The sequence below is a fragment of the Rhinoderma darwinii genome, unplaced genomic scaffold (assembly GCF_050947455.1).
Source record: "Rhinoderma darwinii isolate aRhiDar2 unplaced genomic scaffold, aRhiDar2.hap1 Scaffold_2457, whole genome shotgun sequence".
Taxonomy (NCBI): Eukaryota; Metazoa; Chordata; class Amphibia; order Anura; family Rhinodermatidae; genus Rhinoderma; species Rhinoderma darwinii.
Genome location: NW_027462756.1, coordinates 23,341 through 29,340, shown reverse-complemented (window position 1 = coordinate 29,340; position 6,000 = coordinate 23,341). Strand labels below are relative to the sequence as shown.

Here is a 6,000-nt window from a genome sequence, read left to right as displayed (position 1 = left end):
GCTGCATCAATCAGTGGCTGGCTCAGGTGCAGCTCTTTAACTTACCTAGGAGGGAGGGAGGGAGGGAGGGCGGAGAGAAGACAAGGAAGGTGAATGAGCTGTTCCAATGTGAAATGCCGGAAACACAGAAACACAGAAGACACACACACACACACACACACACACACAACAAGAGGTGGCAATGTATTCATTAATTGCATTTAATAAATGAGCTCATTATCACACATGACTGTACAAATGCATTGTCCAACAGGTGTTGAAATAATGGGATTAAAAGGGGAGATCCCTTCAGAAAGACAGAAACAATGGCAAAGAGAAAAAACACTTTTGGAATCTGATTTTAGTCAACACATAAGGGAAGGGTGCACCGGTCCTGGAAATACTGCAATACCAGGTCAATGCGTGGAGTGGACAGAGCAAGCTCTATTTCCATCTCCCTGTTCTAAAAATCCATTTAATATATGGTCCCCAGATAGGGGACGTATCAGATATTAAACTGATAAGAACAGATACTACACTTGATCTTAGCCAAAAGGCCGAGAAGCGATAACCCGAGCGGCCCTTGCCTTGCCCGAGCCTGTCCCATACTGCTGTTCACCCCTTGCAGCGATTCAGCCTACTCCTAGGCAATTCCATGGGGCCCTGCAGGCTCACACACATTTACAGCTACTAAGCGGGAGGTGAATAAAGGCCGGAGAGGAAGCCAGACAGGATTTGCTTCTTTTGCTTGCACCACAATGCAGTGCTGAAAGAGGAGGAATCTACATAAAAACGCCTTCCTGGCAACGCCCAAATGCCCTCCTGCCATGCAGATAAACACTGGCAGCGGCAGCAAGTGCATGCCCACAGCCACCCCTTGTTCCTTCACACCTTGTATCAGCTTTAATCCAGTCCTGTGCTGCCTGCTGAGCAGCACTGAACAACACTGCCTGGGCCCAGGCTTTTATCTCTGAGGCAGGCCCCATTATGATGTCAGAAAGCTGGCTCTGGAATCCTGAGGGCTCCACTATGACACGTGCAAAGTTCCGTCTGAACTTTATATAAGACTGTGAGGCTCAGTCAGTCACTCAGTGTTGCCTGAGAGGGCAACACTGCAACAGCCGGCCGCCAGGCTGTCTTTTTTTTGCACATTTATTTGCCTCCAGGAGGCCACAAGAGGGAGACAAGGGACTGCAAAATGGAAAATAGGCATCCACCAACTTTACAGACAACTTCTCTTTGCTCCTACAACCTCCATCCTTGCACAGTTTGTTATTCTTCCAGGTAACATAGTAACAAATCCAAATTGCTGCTCTCTTTGTAGGCAAGCAAGGGTTTGTTGCAACTGCAATTCTTACTTCTTCTTGAAATGTAGGGACGACAGTACATTCCATCACATCCACCTAGTGTACACAGGTAGGTCCATTGTGGCGGGTAGGCGGCTGGCTGCTTTAATGGCTGTTTGCTGTTCCCCTACTCCACTCCACTCCACTATTTGACTGTGGTGCTGCATCAATCAGTGGCTGGCTCAGGTGCAGCTCTTTAACTTACCTAGGAGGGAGGGAGGGAGGGAGGGCGGAGAGAAGACAAGGAAGGTGAATGAGCTGTTCCAATGTGAAATGCCGGAAACACAGAAACACAGAAGACACACACACACACACACACAACAAGAGGTGGCAATGTATTCATTAATTGCATTTAATAAATGAGCTCATTATCACACATGACTGTACAAATGCATTGTCCAACAGGTGTTGAAATAATGGGATTAAAAGGGGAGATCCCTTCAGAAAGACAGAAACAATGGCAAAGAGAAAAAACACTTTTGGAATCTGATTTTAGTCAACACATAAGGGAAGGGTGCACCGGTCCTGGAAATACTGCAATACCAGGTCAATGCGTGGAGTGGACAGAGCAAGCTCTATTTCCATCTCCCTGTTCTAAAAATCCATTTAATATATGGTCCCCAGATAGGGGACGTATCAGATATTAAACTGATAAGAACAGATACTACACTTGATCTTAGCCAAAAGGCCGAGAAGCGATAACCCGAGCGGCCCTTGCCTTGCCCGAGCCTGTCCCATACTGCTGTTCACCCCTTGCAGCGATTCAGCCTACTCCTAGGCAATTCCATGGGGCCCTGCAGGCTCACACACATTTACAGCTACTAAGCGGGAGGTGAATAAAGGCCGGAGAGGAAGCCAGACAGGATTTGCTTCTTTTGCTTGCACCACAATGCAGTGCTGAAAGAGGAGGAATCTACATAAAAACGCCTTCCTGGCAACGCCCAAATGCCCTCCTGCCATGCAGATAAACACTGGCAGCGGCAGCAAGTGCATGCCCACAGCCACCCCTTGTTCCTTCACACCTTGTATCAGCTTTAATCCAGTCCTGTGCTGCCTGCTGAGCAGCACTGAACAACACTGCCTGGGCCCAGGCTTTTATCTCTGAGGCAGGCCCCATTATGATGTCAGAAAGCTGGCTCTGGAATCCTGAGGGCTCCACTATGACACGTGCAAAGTTCCGTCTGAACTTTATATAAGACTGTGAGGCTCAGTCAGTCACTCAGTGTTGCCTGAGAGGGCAACACTGCAACAGCCGGCCGCCAGGCTGTCTTTTTTTTGCACATTTATTTGCCTCCAGGAGGCCACAAGAGGGAGACAAGGGACTGCAAAATGGAAAATAGGCATCCACCAACTTTACAGACAACTTCTCTTTGCTCCTACAACCTCCATCCTTGCACAGTTTGTTATTCTTCCAGGTAACATAGTAACAAATCCAAATTGCTGCTCTCTTTGTAGGCAAGCAAGGGTTTGTTGCAACTGCAATTCTTACTTCTTCTTGAAATGTAGGGACGACAGTACATTCCATCACATCCACCTAGTGTACACAGGTAGGTCCATTGTGGCGGGTAGGCGGCTGGCTGCTTTAATGGCTGTTTGCTGTTCCCCTACTCCACTCCACTCCACTATTTGACTGTGGTGCTGCATCAATCAGTGGCTGGCTCAGGTGCAGCTCTTTAACTTACCTAGGAGGGAGGGAGGGAGGGAGGGCGGAGAGAAGACAAGGAAGGTGAATGAGCTGTTCCAATGTGAAATGCCGGAAACACAGAAACACAGAAGACACACACACACACACACACAACAAGAGGTGGCAATGTATTCATTAATTGCATTTAATAAATGAGCTCATTATCACACATGACTGTACAAATGCATTGTCCAACAGGTGTTGAAATAATGGGATTAAAAGGGGAGATCCCTTCAGAAAGACAGAAACAATGGCAAAGAGAAAAAACACTTTTGGAATCTGATTTTAGTCAACACATAAGGGAAGGGTGCACCGGTCCTGGAAATACTGCAATACCAGGTCAATGCGTGGAGTGGACAGAGCAAGCTCTATTTCCATCTCCCTGTTCTAAAAATCCATTTAATATATGGTCCCCAGATAGGGGACGTATCAGATATTAAACTGATAAGAACAGATACTACACTTGATCTTAGCCAAAAGGCCGAGAAGCGATAACCCGAGCGGCCCTTGCCTTGCCCGAGCCTGTCCCATACTGCTGTTCACCCCTTGCAGCGATTCAGCCTACTCCTAGGCAATTCCATGGGGCCCTGCAGGCTCACACACATTTACAGCTACTAAGCGGGAGGTGAATAAAGGCCGGAGAGGAAGCCAGACAGGATTTGCTTCTTTTGCTTGCACCACAATGCAGTGCTGAAAGAGGAGGAATCTACATAAAAACGCCTTCCTGGCAACGCCCAAATGCCCTCCTGCCATGCAGATAAACACTGGCAGCGGCAGCAAGTGCATGCCCACAGCCACCCCTTGTTCCTTCACACCTTGTATCAGCTTTAATCCAGTCCTGTGCTGCCTGCTGAGCAGCACTGAACAACACTGCCTGGGCCCAGGCTTTTATCTCTGAGGCAGGCCCCATTATGATGTCAGAAAGCTGGCTCTGGAATCCTGAGGGCTCCACTATGACACGTGCAAAGTTCCGTCTGAACTTTATATAAGACTGTGAGGCTCAGTCAGTCACTCAGTGTTGCCTGAGAGGGCAACACTGCAACAGCCGGCCGCCAGGCTGTCTTTTTTTTGCACATTTATTTGCCTCCAGGAGGCCACAAGAGGGAGACAAGGGACTGCAAAATGGAAAATAGGCATCCACCAACTTTACAGACAACTTCTCTTTGCTCCTACAACCTCCATCCTTGCACAGTTTGTTATTCTTCCAGGTAACATAGTAACAAATCCAAATTGCTGCTCTCTTTGTAGGCAAGCAAGGGTTTGTTGCAACTGCAATTCTTACTTCTTCTTGAAATGTAGGGACGACAGTACATTCCATCACATCCACCTAGTGTACACAGGTAGGTCCATTGTGGCGGGTAGGCGGCTGGCTGCTTTAATGGCTGTTTGCTGTTCCCCTACTCCACTCCACTCCACTATTTGACTGTGGTGCTGCATCAATCAGTGGCTGGCTCAGGTGCAGCTCTTTAACTTACCTAGGAGGGAGGGAGGGAGGGAGGGCGGAGAGAAGACAAGGAAGGTGAATGAGCTGTTCCAATGTGAAATGCCGGAAACACAGAAACACAGAAGACACACACACACACACACACAACAAGAGGTGGCAATGTATTCATTAATTGCATTTAATAAATGAGCTCATTATCACACATGACTGTACAAATGCATTGTCCAACAGGTGTTGAAATAATGGGATTAAAAGGGGAGATCCCTTCAGAAAGACAGAAACAATGGCAAAGAGAAAAAACACTTTTGGAATCTGATTTTAGTCAACACATAAGGGAAGGGTGCACCGGTCCTGGAAATACTGCAATACCAGGTCAATGCGTGGAGTGGACAGAGCAAGCTCTATTTCCATCTCCCTGTTCTAAAAATCCATTTAATATATGGTCCCCAGATAGGGGACGTATCAGATATTAAACTGATAAGAACAGATACTACACTTGATCTTAGCCAAAAGGCCGAGAAGCGATAACCCGAGCGGCCCTTGCCTTGCCCGAGCCTGTCCCATACTGCTGTTCACCCCTTGCAGCGATTCAGCCTACTCCTAGGCAATTCCATGGGGCCCTGCAGGCTCACACACATTTACAGCTACTAAGCGGGAGGTGAATAAAGGCCGGAGAGGAAGCCAGACAGGATTTGCTTCTTTTGCTTGCACCACAATGCAGTGCTGAAAGAGGAGGAATCTACATAAAAACGCCTTCCTGGCAACGCCCAAATGCCCTCCTGCCATGCAGATAAACACTGGCAGCGGCAGCAAGTGCATGCCCACAGCCACCCCTTGTTCCTTCACACCTTGTATCAGCTTTAATCCAGTCCTGTGCTGCCTGCTGAGCAGCACTGAACAACACTGCCTGGGCCCAGGCTTTTATCTCTGAGGCAGGCCCCATTATGATGTCAGAAAGCTGGCTCTGGAATCCTGAGGGCTCCACTATGACACGTGCAAAGTTCCGTCTGAACTTTATATAAGACTGTGAGGCTCAGTCAGTCACTCAGTGTTGCCTGAGAGGGCAACACTGCAACAGCCGGCCGCCAGGCTGTCTTTTTTTTGCACATTTATTTGCCTCCAGGAGGCCACAAGAGGGAGACAAGGGACTGCAAAATGGAAAATAGGCATCCACCAACTTTACAGACAACTTCTCTTTGCTCCTACAACCTCCATCCTTGCACAGTTTGTTATTCTTCCAGGTAACATAGTAACAAATCCAAATTGCTGCTCTCTTTGTAGGCAAGCAAGGGTTTGTTGCAACTGCAATTCTTACTTCTTCTTGAAATGTAGGGACGACAGTACATTCCATCACATCCACCTAGTGTACACAGGTAGGTCCATTGTGGCGGGTAGGCGGCTGGCTGCTTTAATGGCTGTTTGCTGTTCCCCTACTCCACTCCACTCCACTATTTGACTGTGGTGCTGCATCAATCAGTGGCTGGCTCAGGTGCAGCTCTTTAACTTACCTAGGAGGGAGGGAGGGAGGGAGGGCGGAGAGAAGACAA

The 6,000-nt window shown here is 48.1% G+C and overlaps 4 non-coding genes across 4 annotated transcripts; all 4 read right to left on the bottom strand.

The window, feature by feature from the left end:
- Positions 1 to 357: 357 nt before the first annotated feature.
- On the bottom strand, positions 358 to 548 carry LOC142702885 (U2 spliceosomal RNA). The gene has a single exon (XR_012867276.1). It is a non-coding gene; the product is annotated as a U2 spliceosomal RNA (small nuclear RNA).
- A 1,286-nt stretch (positions 549 to 1,834) lies between these two features.
- On the bottom strand, positions 1,835 to 2,025 carry LOC142702883 (U2 spliceosomal RNA). Its single transcript, XR_012867275.1, has one exon. It is a non-coding gene; the product is annotated as a U2 spliceosomal RNA (small nuclear RNA).
- Positions 2,026 to 3,311: 1,286 nt separating this feature from the next.
- Positions 3,312 to 3,502, bottom strand: LOC142702882 (U2 spliceosomal RNA). Its single transcript, XR_012867274.1, has one exon. It is a non-coding gene; the product is annotated as a U2 spliceosomal RNA (small nuclear RNA).
- Positions 3,503 to 4,788: 1,286 nt separating this feature from the next.
- On the bottom strand, positions 4,789 to 4,979 carry LOC142702881 (U2 spliceosomal RNA). The gene has a single exon (XR_012867273.1). It is a non-coding gene; the product is annotated as a U2 spliceosomal RNA (small nuclear RNA).
- Positions 4,980 to 6,000: the final 1,021 nt, after the last annotated feature.